The sequence below is a fragment of the Heterocephalus glaber genome, unplaced genomic scaffold (assembly GCF_053883595.1).
Source record: "Heterocephalus glaber isolate CG9 unplaced genomic scaffold, H.glaber_assembly_v1.0 deba00001546, whole genome shotgun sequence".
Taxonomy (NCBI): domain Eukaryota; kingdom Metazoa; phylum Chordata; class Mammalia; order Rodentia; family Bathyergidae; genus Heterocephalus; species Heterocephalus glaber.
Window position 1 is genome coordinate 1,567,338 of NW_028258339.1, and position 26,241 is coordinate 1,593,578.

General features: G+C 36.9%; 1 protein-coding gene and 1 pseudogene across 2 annotated transcripts in view; both read left to right on the forward strand.

Moving 5' to 3' along the window:
- Shroom4 (shroom family member 4) overlaps positions 1 to 26,241 on the forward strand; it is a 273,979-nt gene that overhangs the window by 36,046 nt on the left and 211,692 nt on the right. The window lies entirely within an intron of this gene.
- LOC101696885 (transcription factor BTF3 pseudogene) lies at positions 14,848 to 15,830 on the forward strand (annotated as a pseudogene).

Here is a 26,241-nt window from a genome sequence, read left to right on the forward strand (position 1 = left end):
GTGTGTCCTATTTATTTCACTTAAGAGTATTGCCTCAATGTGTTTAGCTATAAATGTCTCTAATTTCTCATTTTTTATGGTGGAGTAGTACTCCATTTTATAAAAAAAGCACATCTTTTTTATCCAGTCTCCAGTTGATGGGCAGTTGAGCTGCTTCCAAGTTTTAGCTATTACAAATTGTGCTGCTATGAAAATGGGTGCACATATATCACTGTGGTGTGATTCTTTTAATTCTTTGGGGAAGACACCCAGCAAAGGAATAGTTGGGTCAAATGGGACTTCCAGTCCTAGTTTTTTGAGGTATCTCCATATTGATTTCCACAGTGGTTGCACCAGTCCACACTCCCAGTAGCTGTTGAGCAGGGTTTCTCTTTCCCCACAGCCCCACCAGCATTTGTTATTGGTTGATTTCATGATAGCAGCCATTCTTTCTGTGATGAGGTGGAATCTCACCGTTGTTGTCATTTGCATCTCTCGAATGCCCAGTGGTGTTGAACGTTTTTTCATATGTTTATTTGCCATGTCTACTTCTTTGTGTGAGAAATGTCTCTTCATTTCAGATGCCCATTTTTGGACTGGGTCTTTAAATTTGGGAGTTCTGATTTTTTTAAGTTCTTTATAGATTCTAGATAGTAGACTTTTGTCTGAGGAATAGCAGGTGAAGAATTTTTTGCACATTGTGGGTTGTCTCTTTGCACTGCTGGTGGTTTCTCTTGCTGTGCAGAAGCTTTTTAATAAGAAGAGATTCCATTTGTTGATTGTTTGTGCTAGTTCATGGGCAAATGAGGATTTGTTCAAAAAATCTTTTCCTACACCAATGTCTTCAAGAGTTCTACCTAAACTCTGTTCCAGCTGGTTCAGCATTTCTGTTTTAATGTTTAGATCATTAATCCATTTTGATTTTAGTTTAGTGCATGGCAAGAGATATAGGTCTAGTTTTAGACTTTGGCAAGTTGAAACCCAATTTTTCTAGCACCATTTTTTAAAGAGGCTATCTTTCCTCCAGTAAGGGTGTTTGGTTCCTTTGTCGAACGAAGATGAGGTGGCTGAGTGTGTTTGGAGTTGTTTCTGTATCTTCTAACCTGTTCCACTGGTCTTCAGGTCTGTTTCTTTGCCAGTGCCATGCAGTTTTAATCACAGTAGCTTTGTAGTATAGTTGGAGGTTGGGGATTGTGCTACCCCCTGCCATGTTTCTGTTGCCTAGAATTGCTTTGCTGTTCTAGGTCTCTTCTGGTTCCAAATGAATTTGTGGATTGTTTTCTCCAGTTCCAGGGAGTATGCTGCTGGAATTTCAATTGGGATGTCATTGAATCTATATAGCAATTTTGAAAGTATGGCCATTTTCATTATGTTGATTCATTCTACTCAGGAGGAAGGGATGTCTTTCCATTTTCTGATATCATCTTCAATTTCTTGTTTCAGAGTGGTATAGTTTTCAGAGAAGAGGTCTTTGATTTCTTTTGTTGGGTTGATTCCTAGGTATTTCAGTTTTTTCGATGTTACTGTGAAAGGAATTGTTTGTCCTATTTCTCTCTCAGTGAGCCTGGTGTTCGTGTAGAGGAAAGCTATTGATATTTGCATGTTGATCTTGTACGAGCTACTTTGCTGAATTTGGTTATTAAGTCTTGAAGACTTTTGATGGAATTCTTGGGCTCTTCTATTTAGATTATCATGTCTTCTGCAAATAAGGACAGTTTGTCTTCTTTGTTTCCTATCTTTATTCCTTTTATTTCTTTCTCTTGTCCAATTGCTTTGGCTAATATTTCCAAGACTATATTTAACAGGAGTGGTGATAGTGGACACCCTTGTCTTATTCCTGACTTTAGTGTGAAAGTTTTCAGATTTTGACCATTTAGTATAGTATTGGCTGGTGGTTTTTCATAGATCGCTTTTATCAGATTGAGGTAGACACCAGCTATTCCAATTTTTTGTAGGGTTTTTATCCTTAATATGTGTTGGATTTTGTCAAATGATTTTTCTGGATTTATTGAGATGATCATATGGTTTTTGTCCTTGGCTCTATTGATATAGTGTATTACATTGATTGATGTGCCTATGTTGAACCATCCATGCATTCCTGGGATGAATCCCACTTGGTCAGGGTGTATGATCTTCTTGATGATCTTCTGCATTCTATTTTCCAGTATCTTATTAAAGATTTTTGCATCTATGTTCATTAGTGAGATTGGCCTATAGTTCTCTTTTTTGGTTGGTTCTTTTTCTGCTGTGGGTATTAAGGTGATGCTTGCTTGGAGGAATGAATTTGGGAGTATTGCTTCCCTTTCAATTTCATTGAAGAGTATAAATAGTAGTGGCAGCAGTTCCTCTCTAAATGTCTTGTAGAATTCAGTGGTGAAGCCATCAGGACCTGGACGTTTCTTAGGTGGTAAGTTCTTAATTACGTTTTCAATTTCATTGATTGATATTGCATCATTTAGAATTTTTGGCTCTTCTTCATTCAACTTTGGTAGTTCTCACATATCTAGGAATCTGTCCATTTCCTCTGTGTTTTCCATCTTCTTTGTGTATAGGTTCTTGAAGTAGGTATTGATGATTCTCTGGATTTCTGCTGGGTCTTTTGTAATTTCACCCTTTTCATTCCTAATTGCATGGATTTGGAGCTTTTCTTTCCTTTTTCTGATAAGGTTGTCTAAGGGTTTGTCAATTTTGTTTATTTTTTCGAAGAACCCACTCTTGGCTTCATTGATTTTTTTGCATTGTTCTCTTAATCTCCATTGCATTGATTTCTGCTCTGATCTTTATAATTTCTTCCCTTGTATGAGCTTTCGGTTTGTCCCACTCTTCTTTTTCTAGAAGCTTGAGTTTCAGCATCAGGTTGTTTAATGAAGCTTGCTCTGTTTTCCTAATATTCACTCCTATGAATTTCCCTTGTAAGACTGCTTTCATTCCATTCCATAGATTCTGATATGTAGTATTGGCATTGCCATTTAATTGTAGAAACTGTCTGGTTTCTTTTTTAATTTCCTCTGTGACCCATTGGTTATTCAGAAGTGTGTTGTTCAATTTCTATGTGTTTATGAAATTCTTGCAGTTTCTTTTGGTATTAATCTCCAATTTCATAGCACTATGGTCCGGTAATATACAGGGGATAACTTCAGTTCCTTTGCACTTACTTAAATATGTTCAATGAGTGAGTATGTGGTCTATTTTGGAGAGTGACCCTTGTACAACTGAAAAGAATGTGTATTCTGATTTTGTGGGCTGGAAGACCCTGTAAACATCTGTTAAGTTCATTTGTTCAAGAGTTTGATTGAGTTCTGGTATTTTGTTGCTTATTTTTTTTTTGTCTAGTTGATCTATCTAGTTGTGACAGTGGAGTATTGAGGTCCCCCACTACTATTGTATTAGTGCTTGATTTTTCATGTCCATTAGTATTTGTTTTATATGGTTGGACGCACTAGTGTTGGTCCATATATGTTTATGACTGTTATCTCTTCCTCTTGGATTCTTCCCTTTATAAGGATGTAGTGTCCTTCTTTGTCTCTCTTAATCAGTGTTTGTTTGAAATCCACTTAATCTGCAAAGATGATAGCTACTCCTGCTTTTTTTCAGGTTCCTGTTGCATGTAGCATTGATTTGCGCCCTTTAACTTTCAGTCTATGAGTTTTTCTTTGAATTAAGTGTGTTTCTTGTATGCAGCACATTGCTGGATCTTGCTTCCTGACCCATTCTGTCAGCCTATTTCTTTTGATTGGTGAATTGAGGCCGTTAACATTAATGGATATAACTGATACATATTGACTTATCATTGTCTTGACGTTTTCTTTTTGTTGCATTCTCCCCCTTTGCATTTAATTTCTTGTTGTCCCCGCTGGATTCATTCTGCTGTGCTTCCTGGGGTTCTGATCTTCACTGTATTTTCCTAGGATATTGTCTAAAATTTTTGGAGTGCTGGTTTGGTATTCATGAAGTTCCTGAGGTGCTCTTTGTCATGAAAGTATCTTATTTCTCCATCAAACTTGAAAGATAGTTTTGCAGGGTACATCAATCTGGGTTGCAGGCTGTTTTCCTTTAGGGCTTGAAATACATCACTCCAAGCTCTTTCTGCCTTGAGGGTTTGTGTTAAGAAGTCTGCTGTGATTTTGATGGGCTTTCCTTTGTATGTGATTTGTTTCTTTTCTCTAACTGCTTGTAGAATTTTGTTTTTCTGTTGGGTTTCTGGAATCTTTCTGGAATCTTTGTGTAGATTTTTTTGGTCAAAGCTATTTGGAGTCCTATGTGCCTCACTTATCTGTTTGTCAGGTTCTTTTCCCTGCTTGGGAAAGCTTTCTGCCATCACTTCTGTGAACAGATTTTTAAATGTCATCTGCACTCTCTACTGTTTCTTCATTGACTCCAATCAGTCTTATGTTATTCTTCTTTCCATCATCTATAAGGTCCTGGATTGATTCCTCGTGGTTCCTTACAATTTTATAGCAATTTTTCTTTTCCTGGTCACTAATTGCAATCTTATATTCTATACCTCAAATTCTGTCCTCACATTGGCTCATTCTGGTGCGTAAACTTTCAGTGGAGTTTTTAATCTCTTCGAAATTTGTTTACATCTGTTTTATGGATTCCATTTGTTTCCTATGTTGGGATTCCATCATGTTCCTCCACTCCTCTATTTTTTTTAATCTGTGTCCTCTCTCTATTTATTAATCAGGTCTTGCACTGTGGGCACAATCTCTGCTGTTATCTTTGAAATTATTTCTGATTTTATTTTTTCCAGGTCCTGTTTTGTTGCCAGTTCAGGGAGTCCAGGCTGTTGGGCATAAGATTGTTCCATTTCATTTCCCTTTGAGGTTGCTGTAGGTGATCTGGAAGTCTGGTTTTGAGATTTGTTTTACGTGTCTTCTCATTTCAACGAGGGTGTGTGCGCGTGCTGCTGGCACCCATGTGGCTCATGTCCTTGGTGCTGGTGGTTGTTGTACCTTGTCCTAGAAGGTTCCTCTCCTCTGCGCAGGGAGCAGCTCTGCTCCTCTGTGCTGGGGGCAGTCCAAAGGTAAGTTGTATTAATCTCATGATGTCTCAATTAATTTAGTATTAACATATTTATGCATTTTTTTCCATGAAAAATGTATACATTTTTTGGCGCCATTTCCCATTCTCTTCTGGACCCTAAGATTTCTGCAGATCAATCACCTGATAATCTTATGGAAGTTGTTTTTTGTTTATTAAAAATGATTTTCAGAGTATAAGATACATTCTCACATATCCTGCTTGAAATATTCTCCCTTTTGAAAGTTGATTTTTATGTGACACATTTGTTTTCTTTTGCAACTTTAAAATTTTCTCCCTTCATTTTTGTGTTTATTACAATTTGTCTTGACATTAATTTACCTCATTTTTTATTCATTTTTATTCATACATGTTTGCAATACATAATAACTGTTTTAATTTCCAATATTTGGCACATGTACATGACACCTCTTAATTCTTTTTCATTTCCCCTTCCCCTCCCTCCCGTACTCCTTCCCTCCATCCCTTTATCCCTTTCCAATTTGCAGTAGATCTATCTCTCTGCTCCTTTTTAGTATTTCTTTTTATTTATACTTTGGCTTTCTCATAATAGTGGAACCATATTGTATTTCAATTCGTATGACTGATGTATTTCCCTTAACATATTTTCAACACATTTTCCTATAAATGACTAAAATTTATCCTTCTTAATATCAGAATAGTATTCCACTGTTGTATAAATACCACATTTTCTTCATGCATTGGTTTGTTGACAGAAACATAGGTCGCTTCCAAGATTCAGCTTTTATGAATTGTGCTGTTATAAACATTGGTGTGCATGTATCACTGTAATATGATGCCTTTAATTCTTGTGGGAAGATACCCAGTAGGGTAATAGTTGGGTCCAATGGAATTTCTATTTTTGGGGGGACTCTGCATACTGATTTTCATAGTGGTTCTACTACTTTACATTCCCACCAACAATATAAATGTTCCATTACAGCTTTGCCAACTTTTTTTTTTTTGAGACATGGTCTCACTACATAGTTCAGGCTGGCCTTGAACTCACTGTGTAACCCAGATGGGCTTCAAATTCATGGCAATCCTCCAGTCTGAACCTCCCGAGTGCTGGGATTACAGATGTGCACCCCTATGCCTGGCTTGCAGTACATTTTATTAATTAATTTCTGGATGACTGCTGTTCTTTCTGGAGCAAGATGAAATATCAGTGTTGTTTTAATTTTCATTTCTCTATTTCTCAGAGATGTTGAAATTGTATTGTTTTCCTAATTTCTTTCTTGGTGAGTTCATTATTGGTGTACAGAAATGCTGTTGATTTTTGTGTGTTGATTTTGTATCCTGCTACGTTGCTGAATTTGTTAGTTAATTCAAAGAGTCTTTTAGTGGAATTTTTGGGTCTTCTATATAGAAGATCATGTATGAACAATTTGAGTTCTCCCTTTTGAGTTCATATCCTTTTAATTTCTTCTCTTGTCTGATGGCTCTGGCTAATATTTCAAGGACTACACTGAACAGGAGTGGTGATAGTGGACGTTTTGCCATGTTACTCATTTTAGAGTGAAAGCTTTCATCATTTCCCCATTTAATATATGTTAGTGGTAGGTTTGTCATAAATCCTTTTATCAGATTGAGATAAGGTCACTCTATACTCATTTTCTTCAGAGTTTTTATTACAAATGGATATTTTGTCAAAAGGCTTTTCTGCCTCTGTTGATGTGATAATGTAACTTTTTTCCTTGATTCTCTTTAGGTTGTGTATTACATTATTGATTTGTATATGATGAACCATCCTGGCATCCTTGGTATGAAACCTTCTTGGTCATGATATATGATCTCTTTGATGATTTGTTTTATTCTATTCAGCAGTATCTTGTTGAGAATTTTGAATTTTATGTTTATTAAAGAGGTTGTCCTATAGTTTTTAGTTGGGTCTTTGCCAGGTTATGGAATGAGTAATATTAGCTTTTATGAATGAGTTTGGCAGTATTACTTCCTTTTCAATTTCATTAAGTAGATTGAGGAGTACTGGCACTAGATCTTCCCTGAGACTCTTGTAGAATTTAGTGGTGAATCCATTAGGTCAGAAGTTTTTCTTAGTTAATAGGGTTTTTTTATTATTGGGTCTATTTTATTACCTTTTTTGTTTTTGTGTTTGTTTTATGAGGCAAGGTCTTGCTATATAGTCCAAGCTGGACTTGAAATTGCTGTATAGCCAAGGCTGGCCTCAAACTTGTAGTGATCCTCTTGCCTCAGTCTCCAGAGTGCTGGAATTACAGACATGCACCACCATGCTCATCTCATTTCCTGTTTCTGAAGTGTTTCTATTTTTATATCTTCTTAATTCAGTTTTGATAATTCATGTGCATCTAGATATTTGTCCATTTCTTCAATATTCTCCACTTTGACTACAATTTTTTAGATTAGTTACTAATGATCTTCTGGATTTTGTCTGTCTTTTCTTATTTCACCTTTTTCATTTCTAGTTTCATTGATTTACATCTTGCCTTTGGTAAGTTTGGCTGAGGATTTCTCTTTTGTTTATTCTGTCAAAGAACCAGCCCTTTGATTCATTCATTCTTTGTTCTTTTATTTTGTCTCAATTTGGTTAATTTCTACTGCTGTCATTATGATTTCCCTCCTTGTACTAGGTTTGTGTTGGTTTCTTTTTGCTTTTCTAGTATCTTAATGTGCACTGATAGATTATTTATTTGAGTTTGCTCTGTTTTTCTGAGTGAACATTCATAGCAATAAACTTCCCTCTTATGATTGCTTTCATTGTGTCCTATAGGATCTGGTATGTCATAATGGCATTATAATTTGAGTCTATGAATTGTGCAATTTCTTCTGTGATATGAGTGTTCATGAGTGTTATTTAATATCCAGGTGTTTATAAAATTTCTGTGTTTTCTTTTGCTATTGATTTCTAGTTTCATTGCACTGTGGTCAGATAGTATATATGGGCTGATTTCAATTCTTTTTAATTAATTTAATCAAGGTTTATGAACTAATATGTGGTGTATTTTGGAGGAAATTCAGCGTGCTGCTGGAAAGAATTTGTATTCTCTTGCAGTAGGGTGGGGTATGTAGTAGGCAGTTGAGGTGGGGGGAACTCACCCCTCTCCATCTTTTTGTTCTTTTTGTAGATAATCTCAGAAGTCCATTTGTTTGAAGGTATTGCTCAGGTCTGATATTTCTTTCTTAATTTTTTTGTTTAGTTGATCTATTTGTGGAAGTGGGATATTGAGATCACCCACCATATTGTCTATTTTGTGTTGGTGTTTATTTGATCTTTTATATCCAGTAGTGCTTGTTTTATGAAGTACCCAATATTCAGTGCATATATATTTTCGATTGTTATCTCTTCCTGTTGAATTCTTCCCTTAACTAATAAGTAGTGGCCTTCTCTGTGTTTTCTTATGAATTTTAACTTGATGTTTACTTTCCTTCAGAATAAATGTTCTACCCCTGTTTGTTTTCAGGGCCCTGGTGAATCAAATATTGTTTTCCATCCTTTGCATTTCTTTTTGAATTAGATGAGGCTCTTGACTGCATCAGACCTTTGGGTCTTGTTCCTTGTTACCGTTTGCCAATTTGTGTCTGTTTTGAGATGCCGTCTTGTTATGTAGTTCAGGCGGGCCTTGAACTCACTTTGTAACCTAGGCAGGCCTTGAACTCATGGCAATCCTCCTGCCTCTGCCTTCCAGGAGTCACAATTTGTGTCTTCTAATTGGAATTTTGAGATCATTTACATTGAGTTATTACTGAAAATTATTGGCTTGTTAATTTCATTACCTTGTTTTTCTTTTGTTGACTCCTTTAGGTTTTCTTTTTTAACTACTCTCCTTGCTCGATGTATTCATTCCATTTGACATTTTGGCTTTGTTGGCTTTGTTGTCTCTTTCTTGGATATTGTTGAATTTTTTCTAAGTTTTGGGTTTTATGTTCATGAATTTCTTAAGGTGTTCTTTATTGTGGAATGTCTTTATTTGTCCATAAATTTTGAAAGATAGTTTTGCAGGTATATTAGTTTGGGCTGCAGGTTCTTTTCTTCTAGGTCTTGAGACACTTTATTTGAAGCTCTCCTGGCTTTTCAAGTTTGTGTTGAAAAGTCTGCTGTAACCTTATTGGATTTATCTTTATCAGTGATTTTGTTTTTGCTTTTTTTCTCACAGCTTTTATGCTTCTATTTTTGTGTTGGACTTCTGGTACTTTGTCTAACACCTGTTGTGGGGAACTTCTTTCTTCATCAAAGTTATTTGGTATTCCATAAGTCTCACTTACCTGTATGTTACATTCTTTCCCATACTCCAAAGGTATTCTACCATGATATCTTTAATTAGATTTTTTATCTCATACATGCTTTCTTCTAGTTTCCTTCTAACTTCACTTAGCCTCAGGTTAGTCTTAGCATCATCTAATAGCTGTTGATGAATTTTTCTTGATTTCATCATTTTAATTTTTTTCTTTTTGAGTATATCATCATAGGATTTCATTTTGTCCTTTATTTCTAAAATGTTATCTTCATATTTGTCATATCTCTTGTTTATGAATTAAATAACATTTCCTATCTCTGTGATTTCTGTTTGGAATATTTTCATGGAGTCTGTTTCTTTGGTAAACTTGTCATTCATGTTTTGAACCATTTTGGTCATCTCTTCCAATTTTTAATTTTTTCTCTCATAATCACATTGGTTACTTTGTTTAATAATTTCACTATCTTTTGAATTATGTATTCTCTGAGCTCACTGTTTCTTTGCTTTGTCTTTAGTTATTTTGAAAAGCTCAGATACTTGATGTTAGCTTTTCTCTCCATTGATGTTCCTTTGGACTGCTTTAGGAGAGCTAGGAGTCTTTGGTGGCATTTCATTGCCTTGTTTTTTCTTGTTCATACTTTTTTTGTGTGTGTGAGAGTTGAAGTCAAATTTGTTGTTGGCATGAAGATCTCTTTAGCTATGTTTAGTTAGGTTTTGTTTTCCAGTGATGTGTTCTTGGCTTTATTTGTCAAGAGGTATCATTTACCACTTCAGACAAGATTGGCTGCATTCAGGGTGGTATGAACATAGACTATTTACCACTTCAGTCTATTCAGTTTACTTGGTTTGGACCCTGTCACTTTCAGATCTCAGTGAGCCCTAATTCTGAGCCAGCTACTGGGTGGAGTACTCATCATTTTATTATGTTTATTGTAGTAAGAATATGTAATATGAGAACTAACAACTTCAGTGTTTTTAATATATAATACAGTATTGTCTGTGGGTATAATGTTTTAGAGCAGATCTCTAGAACTTAATCATCTTGTATAATTGAAATTGTATATCCCTATATACTCCCTATATATATCCCTATATACTCTTATTTGTATCCCTATATACTCTTCCTCTTAGCTGCTAACTCCCAACATTTTATTCTTTGCTTCTTTGAGTTCAAAGATTTTAGATACCTCATGGAAGTGAAATCCTTCTGTGACTGACTTATTTTACTGAGCATAATGTCCTTAAGATTGACCAACATTTGTCATATATTGAAGGATTACCTTCTTTCTTAAGCTTCTCTTTAACCTCCTCATTAGTCATGTAGTAATCATAACAGAATATATTCATAGAATGTGAGGATTAAATGAGATAATGTAAGTTATGTTCCTAGTACAGGACATCTTTTGTGCCCTCCTCCTACTTCAGAATGTAAACATCCATAGTAACAGATGTCCTCTTGCCATTAATTTTCTTTCTGTTTTCAGTTATCAATGAATTCAAGCCAAAAACTAAAGAAAGAAAGATTTATATAGCCTAGCTAGTATAAAAAATTGCATGTGATATCTCTAAGTTTAATTGAATAAAACTGGACATTATTTGTGATAAGTTCATAATTTCAAACTATTTTCATTCTTGCACCAGGGAATAAATACAGTGCCTTTGCCTTGGGCTGTATGCCCAACCATTTTTTCTGTTTTTTCATTTTGAAACTGTCTTGCTAAGTTTCTGAGATCCCCAGGCCAGACTCAAAGTTGTGGTCTTCTTGCCACAGCCTCTCATAATTCTGTGATAACAGGCGTGCACTACCATGCCTGATTTAAGCCTTTTTTTTCCCAGCTACTCTGAACTGGTAACATCACTGCTGAGAGGTAGTAAGCAGATCTATATATGATATTCCTGATTTGGGCAAGCCATGAAGAAAGAATTGTGGGAAGACTGAGGAGAGAGAGGGGAGGAGGGAGGGAGAGAGAAAGAGAGAGAGAGGAGAGCATCTTTTTTTTTTTTTTTTTAAAGATCCTGATTTGACTAGAGCAGTAATTGTCTTGGTTAAAACGGCAAGTTAGTTGGTATCTTCAGGAAACAGTCTGCAGTGACTTCCAGATCCTTTTCCTGTTTAGAGCTGATAGCTTGAAGCCCGTATTTCCAAAGGCAGAATCCTCTACCACACCATACTAAAAAGGCATTGATTGCTTTTTTGTTGCCTATTAAGCCTCTTGAGACCACGTCTAGGTTATCTGGGGGGCCTCTTGGTCTCCTGACATACAATCATGAGAAGATGGGGTCAGACAGAAGCCTCACTGTAAGACTCCAACCACCTCTACCCATTATTCTCCCAACTCTGCTCCTCTTAACAAGAGTACTCACAGGAAACACATGCATATTTGGAGAATTGCCAGAAACTCCTCCTTGCCCACTCCTCACCTGCAGTGGGTTTCAGCTTGTTTACATGACCAGGATTATTTTAGTCTGCATTGTGTTTTTACAACAGTTTTTCTGAGACTCAGTAATTTATAAAGAAATGAAATTTATTTCCCACAGTTATGGAGGCTGGGAAGTCCAAGCTTAAGGGGCCACAAATAGTGAGGTCTTTTTTCCAGCATTATATCAGGGTGGAGGGCCTCACATGATGAGGGAGCAGAAGCTCAGGTTTCACTCCCTGTTTTTATAAAAACATTAATTCAATCATAGGAACCCCACCCACATGACCTCATGTAGCCCCACGTATCCCCAAATGCCCTCATATGCAAATATCACCAACACTAATTTGGGGATTATATTTCTAACACATGAATTTTTGGGGAAACATTCAAAGCATAGGAAGTGTGGAAGAAAATAATGATTTTGCTTTAGAAAAATAAAAATAAGACATTTATTCCACATTGTTCTTCTGTTAGGTATCTGTTAGCATCCTATCTTAGAGCTTAAAGATGCACAATGAGGGAAATTTTGTACCTTAACGTGGTATAAAGTTAAAGGTTAGATGACCTGTGTGCCAGAAAAAAGAATATACCTGGTGATTTCTGATTCACTCCAGTAGTTGGAGGGATGAGTGGGTGAAGATATGGGACAGAGGCTTGTGTGCAGGCCTAAGATAAGTTCTACCTGAGATTTTAGTGTTGGAGGACAAGAAGAATCCCAACAGGTTGGCTATTTAAGTTCCTCCAGTGTTTTTGTACATACACAGGATAAGCCCCAGTCTGTCTCCTAACCTTATTTTTCTCAAACTACAAATGCATTTAGTAAAAACTGTAAGGCATCTGATATGTGTAAGGATTCTATTTTTGAAACATAGGTTATTTCCCTTACTGCCTATATTTTGGTGGGAAGGGACTACTTGCGGTAATAACTCAATTCTTAAATGTAATGCAGAAAAATAAAAGATACATGGTCCCTGACTTCATGGAACTTCACTCTCTCCGCAACCCTGTCAGATTTTTAATTAATATAAACAAAATACCCTATAATCTCTAGTTGAGCTAGTTAATTCTATGATCTATTACCTAAAACAAATTACTACCATTTGGAGGGCCTTATTTCCCCTTCTGTAAAGTGGAAAGTTTGAATTCAGGACATTAAGGATTCCTTTTTTTTTCCATTAAGTTTATTGGTACATTTTAGATATAAAATACAGTTATGCATTCATCATTAGGATATTCTACTTTTACATGATGTATCTTGGTTTTTATTTTTCCCCTTCCCCTGCCCTCCCTTCTCCCCCTCCACCCTTCTCTATTTGCAAAGACTTTGTTTCCATTTTTTTCCTTTTCTCATAGTTTTTCTTTTCCCTTCTTTCCTTTCCCTAACCTCTCCCACTTCCCCTGCTCCTTTAGACCTTTTCTTCCTATTACACAATATCAATTATACATTTTTAAATTACAATATCAAAATTTAGAGAACTTTGCCACACATTTTACAGAATTTAAAAGGATATAGAAAGCATATTACAAAAATATTTTTAAAATAAATTTGACAACTTCTAAGAAGTATCTTGGAAGACAAATTAATGAAACTGACTCTGGAGGAAATATAAAATTTGAATAGCACCTATTAAAGAAAGTATATTCCTAGCTTCAAAACCTACCTATATGACAACAGGAGGCTCATATACATTTTAACTGATAAATTATATCAAACATTTAAAGCAGAAAAAAGAAGGAACAGTTCTCCCCTCATTTTAGGAAATCAACACTGTGCTAATACTAAAACTGGATAAAGATAATAGAAGAAAAAAGCATGAACATAGATAAAAATTTGTTTAACAAAACAACCTATTAGAAGTCAGATCTGGCAGTATGTTGAAAGTGGTTTTATTATAGGAATGGCAGTGTTCATTCAGCATTGGAAAATCCATCCTCATTAGTCATCATTTTAACAGAGGAAAGGAAAAAGCCATATGAGCCTGTCAGTAGTTGCAGAAAAAGTATTGGACTAAATTCTACAGCTGTTCATGGTAAAAGCTATCAGGAGGCTAGAAGTAGAACAGAACCTTCTCAATGGATAAGACATGTACTCCATACTTCAGCAAAATTGCCTTATATAAATGGAAAAGATGCAATGCTTTCTCTCTAAGTTGGGGAACAAGGGCAGATATGTGTACTATTCACCTATCCTTTAAACTTTGAAACACAGGCCCAAACCAAAATAGTCTGGCAATAAAAAGACACAATTAGCATAGGATTGGCAAGGTAGAAGCAAAATCTTTGTATGTAGATGAAATGATCATCTACAGAGAAAATACTAAGAAGTCTCTAAGAGCCCCTAGAACTTGTATTTGAATTTAGCAGGATTAGAAAACACAAGGTATATATAAAAATTCAGGTCTGTGTATACTTACTATAAATGAAGAATTGGATATTGACATTTAAAAGTTATGTAGGAGTACAAAGGACCTAGAAAAGTAAAAAGAAAAAGAAGAAAAAAAACAGTGTTGGAGGACATTTATTTCCTAATTTTAAGACTTCCTCTAATGCTACAGTAATGAAGGCAGTGTTGGTGTAAGGAAAGACATATAGATCATTGGAATAAAACAGAAAATCTGGAAATAGAACCACACATATATGGTCCACTGAGTTTTGAAAGATTATTTAACATTAACATTTTATAGAACATAAACTCAACTCAAGGGCAGAGGAAAAGATAGCATTTTCAGCAAATGGTACTAGAACACCTGTTATCTGCATGTAAAAAATTAACCTCAGCCCTTTATTTCCATACATAAATATAACTTGAAAGGATCTATAAACCTAAATATGAAAGACTAAAACTATAAAACTTTAAGGAGAAATTATAAGGGAAAATGTTCATGAATTTAGCATAGGCAAGAATTTCTTAGGATACAAAAACATGGTGTACAAAAGAAAAAAATTGATAAATGAGATTCCATCAAAATTTAGAATGTTAAATGACATCGTTAAGAAAATGAAAAGTAGTACTTAAACAGACCATATTTATAATACATATAACTTATGGCCAGAATACATAAAGAACTCTTACAGCTCATTAATAGAAAACCCAGTTAACAAGTAGACACCAGAAGATGATAAATAGCCAGTACAGCACAAGGAAAGGTGTGCAACACTAGAATCAGAAAAATACTAATCAGTACAATAACAAGATCGTATTATACACTCGTTAGGGAGCTGAAGTTAAAAATTTTAAAAGAACAGATATCAGTTTAGGTGTGAACCAGTTAGAACTTTCGAATACTGCTAATGTGAATGTAAAATGATAAAACCGTTTTGGAAAACGATATAGAAATTACTTGAATTACTGTAAAGAGCCAACAGTTCTGAGCTGCCATCTTGAGTCCTCGTGTGTGCGCCTAATCTCAGCTGATCTGCCTGAGACACCCTGAGCGCTAGCCCTAGTCCCCTGCGCTGCCCCATAACCGCTTCGACAAGATGAAAGAAACTATCATGAACCAGGAAAAACTCGCCAAATTGCAGGCACAAGTGCGCATTGGTGGGAAAGGAACTGCTTGCAGGAAAAAGAAGGTGGTTCATAGAACAGCTACAGCAGATGATAAAAAACTTCAGTTCTCATTAAAGAAGTTAGGTGTAAACAATATCTCTGGTATTGAAGAGGTGAATATGTTTACAAACCAAGGAACAGTGATCCACTTCAACAACCCAAAAGTTCCAGCATCTCTGGCAGCAAACACTTTCACCATTACAGGCCATGCTGAGACGAAACAGCTGACAGAAATGCTACCCAGCATCTTGAACCAGCTCGGTGCAGACAGTCTGACTAGTTTAAGGAGACTGGTTGAAGCTCTGCCCAGACAATCTGTGGATGGAAAAGCACCACTTGCTACTGGAGAGGATGATGATGATGAAGTTACAGATCTTGTGGAGAATTTTGATGAGGCTTCTAAGAATGAGGCAAACTGAATTGAGTCAGCTTCTGTAAAAGATATAACTTGGAAGAAGTTACTGGGAGTTGCTATTTTATATTATGACTGCTTTTTAAAATTGTTTTTTGTTTATGGATCTGATAAAATCTAGATCTCTAATGTTTTTAAGCCCAAGCCTCTTGGACACTGCAGCTCTTTTCAGTTTTTGCTTACATACAATTCCTTCTTTGCAGGCAATTAATGAAGAAGCCTGGGAATAAAGTTTGAAACAAAGATTAATAAAATTCTTTGCCTAGTAAAAAAAAAAAAAGAACCAACAGTTCTGTTCTTAAGTTTTTACTTAAGCGGTATGAAAATACATGTTCACAATAGCTTTGTACATGTAAGTTGACTATCCCTTATCTGAAATTCTTGGGACAAGAAGTGTTTCAGATTTTGGTTGGAAATCCACTTGATCTGCAAAGAGGATAGCTACTCCTGCTTTTTTTTGGGTTCCTGTCACACGGAGCATGGTTTTCCACCCTTTAAATTTCAGTCTATGAGTTTCTTTTTGAATTAAGAGTGTTTCTTGCATGCAACATATTGTTTGATCTTGCTTCTTGACCCATTCTGCCAGTCTATTTATTTGAATGATGAATTGAGACCATTAACATTGATGTTTATAACTGATACGTATTGACTTATCATTGTCATTACTTTTTCTTTTTGTTGAATTCTCCCCCTTTGCATTTAATTTCTTGTCACACCTAATGGATTCATTCTGCTGGGCTTCCTGGGATTGTGATCCTCATTGTCTTTTCCTAGGATATTGTCTAAAATTTTTTTGCAGTGCTGGTTTGTTATTCATGAATTTCCTGAGGTGCTCTTTGTCATGAAAGTATCTTATTTCTCCATCCATTTTGAAAGATAGTTTTGCAGGGTACATCAGTTTGAGTTGAGGTTGTTTTCCTTTAGGGCTTCAAATACATCACTCCAAGCTCTTCTTGCCTTGACGGTTTGTGTTGAGAAGTCTGCTGTGATTCTGATGGGCTTTCCTTTGTATGTAATTTGTTTCTTTTCTCTAACTGCTTGTAGAATTTTGTTCTTCTGTTGGGTTTCTGGAATCCTAACTATTATATGCCTATGTGTAGATTTTTTTTGATCAAGGCTATTTGGAGTCCTATATGCCTCACTTATCTGTATGTCAAGTTCTTTTCCCCTGCTTGGGAAGTTTTCTGCCATCACTCCTGTGAACAGTTTTTTAATGTCATCTGCACTCTCTCCTGTTTCTTCATTGACTCCAGTCAGTCTTATGTTATTCTTCTTTGCATCATCCAGCAGCTGCTGGATTGATTTCTCTTGGTTCCTTACAATTTCAAAGAAATTTTTGTTTTCCTGGTCATTAATTGCAATCTTATCTTCTATATCTGAAATTCTGTCCTCACATTGGCTCATTCTGCTGCATAAACTTTCAATGGAGTTTTTAATCTCCTGCAAATCTTTTTGTATCTGTTTTATGGATTCCATTTGTTTCGTATGTTGGGATTCCATCATGTTCCTCAGCTCCTCTATTTTTTTTAATCTGTGTCTTCTCTAGATTTATTAATCATGTCTTGCACTATGGGCACAATCTCTACTGTTATCTGTGAAATTATTTCTGATTTCATTTTTTCCAGATTCTCCTTTGTTGCCAGTTCAGGGAGTCCAGGTGGTTGAGTATCAGATTGTTTCATCTCATTTCCCTTTGGGGTTGTTGTAAGTGGTCTGGAAGTCCGGTTTTGTGACTTGTTTATGTGTCTTCCCATTTCCATATGGGGGGGGTATGCAGCTGGTGCCTGCGTGGCTCACCTCCTCTGTGCTGGGAGCAGTGCTATGGTGCCCCAGGAGTCTCTTCTGGGTGCTGGCATTGGCTCACCTCCTCTGCGCTGGGAGCAGTGCTATGGCTGCCCACGAGCCTCTTCCCGGGTGCTGGGATTGGCCCACCTCCTCTGCACTGGGAGCGGTGCTATGGCAGGCCCAGGATTTTTTAATCCTTAAAAAGCCTGACCCTAAAACTTCTTTTCCTTTGTGCCTATAATAAGGGGCTTTACAAATATGTTTGACAGTGGTTGTGAAGTTTAATTATATATGCTAACTTGCCCTGGCTAAGGGATGTCCACATAACTAAAAAAAATATTAGTTTTGGATGTGTCTAGGTGGTTGTTTTTAGAAGCAATCAGCATTTTAATCAGTAGACTGAGAAAAGAAGACCCACTTTCACTCAATGTCAGAAGGCATTAAGTTTGTTATCTATAAAAATGGAACAAAAATGGAGACTAGGTGATTTCCCCCCACCTCTTCTTGAGCTGAAACATCAAACTTCTCCTGCCTTTTGATAGGTGCTCTTAGTTCACAGGCCTTCTGACTCAGTTTGGGCCCTACACCCTTGACTCTCCTGATTCTCAGGTCTTCAGGTTTGGAGTGGAGCCACACTATTGGCTTTCTTGGGCCTCCAGCTTCCAGATGACAGAACATGAGACTTCTTAGCCTCCATAATCACATCAGCAAATCACTCAGGATAAATCTTTTTCTGTTTATCCATTTGTATCCTATTGATTCTGTTTTTGTGGAGAACTCTGACTACTCAAGATCTTAAGTGTTAGGTGTTTTCAGATATTTTAGGTAATTGAATAAAACTCATAACATCCAGCTATATATTTTGGAGAGGAATTAAGTGAGATAGGAAATGAAATATATGGATCAGGAGACTAGCAGTGTAGCTCAGTTGTAGTGTCCTTGCTTAGTATGTACAAGGCCGTAGGTTCCATGCCTGTCCATGAGAGGGATGAGAGAGAGAGAGAGAGAAAAACAGAGACAGAGGTTGGAGTCAACCATTTAATTCTAGAGTTTTGGCTTTTCTCAATATGAGATCCTCTGAGGATGCAGACTCTAGGGCTGCCACTACCTTATATGTTCTTTCTTTGTCCATTACAAAAAGATGAGTGTATCCCTGTACTGAAGCATGAAGCTTTGTAAGTGATGCTCAGGTACAATGAGTACTTTGCCAAACTTATGAACTTTATGCAGTGTCTACATGATATGTGATTTCTTTAATGAGCTTTTTCATAATGTCCTTTTCAGATAGGATTCAACTTTGTTTCTATAATGCTTTAAGTTTGAATTTTCCATTTAAATGTCATCAGTACCATCACAGATTCACTTTTAGCCACAGCATCCTTCAAGGTTTGTAATGGTTTAGATCTAAACTATCCCCCCAAATTCTCATGTATGTGGAAGGTGATTGGATTGGGGTACTATACTCATCAATGGTTTAATCCATTGATGAATTCGTAGCTGAATATGCTGTTAGGAGATAGGACCTTGTTGGAGGTGGGTCAGTGGGAGAGTGATCTAAAAGTATGCATTATTGTCCCTGGCTCCTCTCTTCTCCCCCTGCTAGCTGGCTGCCATTGGTTGAGCACCATTTTTTACACTATGCCCCTCTGCCGTCCTGTTTCTTCCTAGGAGCCAACTGAACATAGAATGAAACCATGCATCAAAATAAACCACTCTACCTTTAAGTTGCTAGTGTTTGTCCCAGTGATGGGAAGTGACTAAGAGAAGATTGTAATGCAATCTTTGTTTCTCCTTCCCTACTCTCCTACCCTTTGCTTTATTCACATATTGTGGGTTCTAGGTCCTGTGACTTCTACTTTTGGTTGACTTTTCAATATTACCTTATTTTTAGATAGTTCAAATCTCTCACTTATATGTACAGATAATTCAGTGTCTGTTTTTCTGTCCTTTAATACATAGTGGTGGCTAAGATTCTTTTGCTATTTCTTTACCTAAGGGATTTAATACTTCATAATTATACAAAGAGATTGGTAACCATATGCCAGAAAGTTCCCAATTGTGTGCCAAATACCATGCTAGGAGACCTAGTTATGCCTCTGCCCTCCGGGAATTTTCTGTCCCTTAGATGCTGCCACTGATTGCTAAAAGTTTGGAAGACTCCCAAAGGCCACTGCTTAACCCATCCCCTCTTCAGTCTCTTCAACAGGAAAGGGACATTATACTACTTTCCTAGCTCTGGCCCAAATCATAGGCATTATCTCTCTCTAGCTTCTTTTCAGAGCAATATGTGGTTTGCCTCAGTTGTTGGGAGGATGTTGCTAAATGGATGAATCCCTAGGGCAGGAAAGAAGAACCAGAGATAGCAATGTCCAAGAAAGGAGTGTTGGAGGTACCTTGTGGGTCTTTCTCTTTCTCTTACCTGTGTGTTCCAGATTCCTTGATTCTGGTATAGAAATATCTCTGCCTACTTCCAGTCCAGGGGGAGTCTAGATAGTTGAGGGTACAGTTTGCATTAATCATTTCATGTCCTAGAATACTTCAGGAGGAAGTCCTAGAAGCCCAGATGATTATCCTTGCCTTCCTCTCCACAATCTATTCACGTCACCTTTAGGTTACTGAATGTAATATATGCAATATGCATTGTTTTTATTATTTGTATCAGTGAGTCTTACACATCTAAATCCTGCAGTCTTAGAATCTGGCTCTCAAAATAGTCAAACTATCAATTCCTACCTCATTCTATTATTTATTTATTTATTTATTTATTGAGCTACTAGAGAGTGAATCCAGGACTTTCACACTGAGCTATAGTCCCAGCCTTCTTTATTGTCTGTTTTGAGGCAGGGTTTAAGTTGCTCAGTTGCCTAAGCTGGGCTGGAAATTGGTGATCCTCCTGCCTTGTAAGATTTTCACATCCCTTCACTCATTTAACTTTCATAACAACCTTTTGAGGTGGGTTTTATTAATAACTCGATTTCACAGATGGGGAAATTAAGACACCTATTCAAGTTACATGCCCAAGGTCACATAGCTGGAAAAATATTTGAAGATAACTTTTGCTCTCAGGGTGGCAGGTAGATTCTGTACTCTTAGTTGTCATGCTATGTTAAATCAGTGTTATCATGATTACATTTAAATATGTTCTTTAAAAGTATTTTCAGTTGATAAGGACTTACTGAGGGCCGCCTGGATGGTAGAAGTTGGTACAAGGGAAGAGAAAGATATCAATTACTACCTTTTACTGATCTTACCATCTAAGAGAGGATATGGATAAACATACATGAGAAAGACAGAAGGACAGCTTGGATAGAATAAGTTGGATAGAATATGTTGGGAAGAATCTGCCAACATTTTTTTCATCTTCCAGTTTTACAGCCTTCTAGATAAGTGCTTCTCAAACTTAACTGTGCATACAAATTACCTGGACAATATTCTTTTTTTTTTTGGCTTAAATTGTTTTATTGGTACATTTTCGGTATACAATATGTTTACATTTATCATTGGGTACTTGTACCTGTCCATGATGTATCTTGGTTCTTATTTTTTCCCCATTCCTTGTGCTCCCTTCACCCTCTCCACCCTTCCCTATTTACAAAGACTTTATTTCATTTTTTCCTTTTCTTATAATTTTTCCTTTCCCTTCTTTCCCTTCCCCATCTCCTCCCAACACCCCTACCCCTTTGGACATTTTCCTGTTTCAAAGTATCAATTATTAGTTATTAATCCTTTTAATCCTTATTTACACTCTCAGTTTCTCATACTAGAGAAACTATTCGGTATTTACACATGTGTGTCCTATTTATTTCACTTAAGAGTATCACCTCAGTGTGCATCCACTTAGCTATAAATGTCTCTAATTTCTCATTTTTTATGGCTGAGTAGTACTCCGTTTTATAAAAAGAAACCACATTTTCTTTATCCAGTCTCCAGTTGATGGGCATTTGGGATGTTTCCAAGTTTTAGCTATTACAGACTGCTCTGCTATGAACATGGGTGCACATATATCACTGTGGAATGATTCTTTTAATTCTTTGGGGAAGATCCCCAGCAGTGGAATAGTGGGGTCAAATGGGACTTCCAGTCCTAGTTCTTTGAGGTATCTCCATACTGATTTCCACAGTGCTTGCACCAGTCTACACTCCCACCAGCAGTGGAGCAGGGTTCCTCTTTTCCCACAGCCCCACCAGAATTTGTTATTGGTGGATTTCATGATAGCAGCCATTCTTTCTGGAGTGAAGTGGAATCTCAGTGTTGTTTTCATTTGCATCTCTCGAATGACCAGTGATGTTGAACATTTTTTTCATGTATTTATTTGCTGTTTCTACTTCTTTGTGTGAGAAATGTTTGTTCATTTCAGATGCCCATTTTTGGATTGGGTCTTTAAATTTGGGAGGTCTGATCTTTTTAAGTTCTTTATAGATTCAAGATAGTAGACCTTTGTCTGAAGAAGAGCAGGTGAAGATTTTTTCCCACATTATGGGTTGTCTCTTCACACTGCTGGTGGTTTCTCATGCTGTGCAGAAGCCTTTTAATAAGAAGAGATCCCATTTGTTGATTGTTTGTGCTAGTTCACGGGCAACTGAGGTTTTGTTCGTAAAATCTTTTCCTACACCGATGTCTTCAAGGGTTCTACCTAACCTCTGTTCCAACTGGTTCAGAGTTTCTATTTTAATATTTAGATCTTTAAAACATTTTGATTTTAGTTTAGTGCATGGTGAGAGATACAGGTCTAGTTTTAATCTTTGGCAAGTTGAAGCCCAATTTTTCCAGCACCATTTATTAAAGAGTCTATCTTTCCTCCAGTGAGGTTGCTTGGCTCCTTTGTTGAAGATGAGATGGCTGAGTGTGTCTGGTGTTGTTTCTGCATCTTCTAATCTGTTCCACTGGTCCTCAAGTCTGTTTCTTTGCCAGTACCATGCTGTTTTTATCGCAGTAGCTTTGTAGTATAGTTGCAGGTTGGGGATTGTGATACCCCCTGCCATGTCTCTGTTACCTAGAATTGCTTTTGCTATTCTGGGTCTCTTCTTGTTCCAAATGAATGTTTGGATTGTTTTCTCAAGGTCTATGAAGTATGCTGCTGGGATCTCAATTGGAATTGCATTGAATCTATATAGCAGTTTTGGAAGTATGGCCATTTTCACTATATTAATCCTTCCTACCCAGGAACAGGGGATGTCTGTCCATTTTCTGATATCATCTTCAATCTCTCTTTTCAGAGTGCCATAGTTTTCAGAGAAGAGGTCTTTGATTGCTTTCGTTAGGATGATTCCTAGGTATTTCAGTTTTTTGGATCCTATTGTGAAAGGAATTATTTGCCCTATTTCTCTCTCAGTGAGTCTGTCATTGGTGTAGAGGAAAGCTATTGATTTTTGTGTGTTGACCTTGTATCCAGCTACTTGACTGAATTTGGTTATTAAGTCTAGAAGACTTTTGGTGGAGTTCTTGGGGTGTTCTATACAGAGTATCATGTCATCTGCAAATAATGACAGTTTGAATTCTTCGTTACCTATCTTTATTCCTTTTATTTCTTTCTCTTGTCTAATTGCCATGGCTAATGTTTCCAGAACTATATTGAAGAAGAGTGGTGCTAGTGGACATCCTTGTCTTGTTCCTGATTTTAGTGTGAAGGATTTCAGTTTTTGACCATGTTTTAGTATGATATTGGCTGTTGGCTTTTCATAGATGACTTCTATCAGTTTGAGGTAGAGACCATCTATTCCAATTTTTTTGTAGGGTTTTTATCATAAATGCATGTTGGATTTTGTCAAATGCTTTTTCTGCATCTGTGGAGATAATCATATGGTTTTTGTCCTTGGCTCTATTGATATAGTGTATTACATTGATTGATTTGCATATATTGAACCATCCCTGCATCCCTGGGATGAATCCCACTTGATCAGGGTGTATGAGCTTCTTGATGATCTTCTGCATTCTGTTTGCCAGTATCTTATTAAGGATTTTTGCATCTATCTTCATTTATGAGATTGGCCTATAGTTCTCTTTTTCGGTTTGGTCTTTCTCTGCTTTGGGGATCAAGGTGATGCTTGCTTGGAGGAATGAATTTGGGAGTATTGCTTCCCTTTCAATTTCATTGAAGAGTTTTAACAGTAGTGGCAGCAGTTCCTCTCTAAATGTCTTGTAGAATTCAGCAGTGAAGCCATCAGGACCTGGGCTTTTCTTAGTTGATAAGTTTTTAGTTACATTTTCAATTTCATTGGTTGATATTGGGTTGTTCAGAATTTTTAGGTCTTCTTCGTTCAACTTTGGTAATTCATATGTATCTAGGAATCTGTCCATTTCTTCTGTGTTGTCCATCTTATTGGCGTATAGGTTCTGGAAGTAGGTATTGATGATCCTCTGGATTTCTGCTGGGTCTGTTGTAATTTCACCCTTCTCATTCATAATTGCATGGATTTGGGCCTTTTCTTTCCTTTTTCTGACAAGGTTGGCTAAAGGTTTGTCAATTCTGTTGATTCTTTCGAAGAACCAACTCTTGGCTTCATTGATTTTTTTGCATCTTTCTCTTAGTCTCCATTACATTGATTTCTCCTCTGATCTTTATAATTTCCTCCCTTGTATGAGCTTTGGGGTTGTCCTGCTCTTCTTTTTCTAGAAGCTTGAGGTTCAGCATCAGGTTGTTTAATTGGGCTCATTCTGTTTTCCTAATATGTGTATTCACTGCTATGAATTTCCCTCGTAAGACTGCTTTCATTGTGTCCCCTAGATTCCGGTATGTTGTATTGTCATTGTCATTGAATTGAAGGAACTGTCTGATTTCTTCTTTAATTTCCTCTGTGACCCATTGGTTATTCAGAAGTGTGTTGTTCAATTTCCATTTGTTTGTGAAATTTTTTGAGTTTCTTTTGCTATGGATCTCCAATTTCATGGCACTATGGTCTGATAATATACAGGGGATAACTTCAGTTCCTTTGCACTTACTTAAACATATTCTGTGTTTGAGTATGTGGTCTATTTTGGAGAATGACCCATGTGTGGTTGAGAAGAATGCGTATTCTGATTTTGTGGGGTAGAAGACTCTGTAAACATCTGTTAAGTTCATTTGTTCAAGAGTTCGATTGAGTTATTGTATTTTATTACTTATTTTTAGTATAGTTGATCTATATATTTGTGACACTGGAGTGTTCAGGTCCCCCATTACATTTGTATTAGTGCATATATGACTTTTCATGTCCATTAGTGTTGATTTTTTATTGTTGGGTACACTAGTGTTTGGTGCATAGATATTTATGATTGTCATCTCTTCCTCTTGGATTGTTCCCTTTACAAGGATGTAGTGTCCTTCTTCATCTCTCCTAATCAGTGTTGGTTTGAAATCTACTTGATCTGCAAAGAGGATAGCTACTCCTGCTGTTTTTCGGGTTCCTGTCGCGTGGAGCATTGTTTTCCACCCTTTAACTTTCAGTCTATGAGTTTCCGTTTGAATGAAGTGTGTTTCTTGTATGCAGCATATTGTTGGATTTTGCTTCTTGACCCATTCTGCCAGTCTATTTCTTTTGATTTTTGAATTGAGAACATTAATATTAATGGCTATAACTGAAACATATTGACTTGTCATTGCCATGACTTTTTCTTTTCGTTGGGTTCTCCCCCTTTACATTTAATTTCTTGTCATGCCAGATGGGTTCATTCTGCTTTGCTTCCTGGGGTTGTGCTCCTCCATGTCTGTTCCTAGGATATTGTGTAAAATTCTTTGGAGTGCTGGTTTGGTATTCACGAAGTTTCTAAGGTGCTCTTTGTCATGAAAGCATCTTGTTTCTCCATCCATTTTGAAAGATAGTTTTGCAGGGTACATCAATCTGGGTTGGAGGCTGTTTTCTTTTAGGGCTTGGAATATGTCACTCCAAGCTCTTCTTGCCTTGATGGTTTGTGTTAAGAAGTCTGCTGTGATTCTGATGGGCTTTCCTTTGTATGTGATTTGTTTCTTTTCTCTGACTGCTTGGAGAACTTTGTTCTTCTGTTGTGTTTCTGAAATCTTAACAATTATGTGTCTATGTGTAGATTTTTTTTTTGATCAAGGCTATTTGGAGTCCTATATGCCTCACTTATCTGTATGTCAAGCTCTTTTCCCCTGCTTGGGAAGTTTTCTGCCATTATTTCTGTGAAGAAATTTTTTAAGCCATCTCCACTCTCTCCTGTTTCTTCATTGAGCCCAATCATTCTTATGTTATTCTTCTTTGCATCATCTAGCAGCTGCTGGATTGATTTCTCATGTTCCCTTATAATTTTGAAGCAATTTTTCTTTTCCTGATCACTAATTGCAATCTTATCTTCTATATCTGAAATTCTGTCCCCACATTGGTTCATTCTGCTTTGTAGACTTTCAGTGGAGTTTTTCATGTCCTGGAAATCTATTTGCATCTGTTTTATGGATTCCATTTGTTTCTTATGTTGGGATTCCATCATGTTCCTCAGCTCCTCTGTAGTTTTATTAATCATGTCTTGCACCAGGGGCACAATTTCTCCTGTTATCTGAGAAATTATTTCTGATTTCATTTTTTTCCAGATCCCCTTTTGTTGCCAGTTCAGTGGGTCCAGGTGGTTGAGTATCAGAGTGTTCCATCTCATTTCCCTTTGGGGTTGCTGTAGGTGATCTGGAAGTCTGGTTTTGAGACTTATTTACCTGTTTTCTCATTTCAACTGGGGCAGGGGGCTGTTAGTGCCTGCCTGGATTACCTCCTCTGAGCTGGGTGAGGTGGGCCAGGGGCCGGGAGCAGCGGTAGGGATGGTGACCCAAATGTCCTTTCCTGTGGGCTGGGAGCAGCGGGAGGGATGGTGGCCGGGAAGCCCCTTCCTCTGGACCAGGAGCAGTGGGACAGA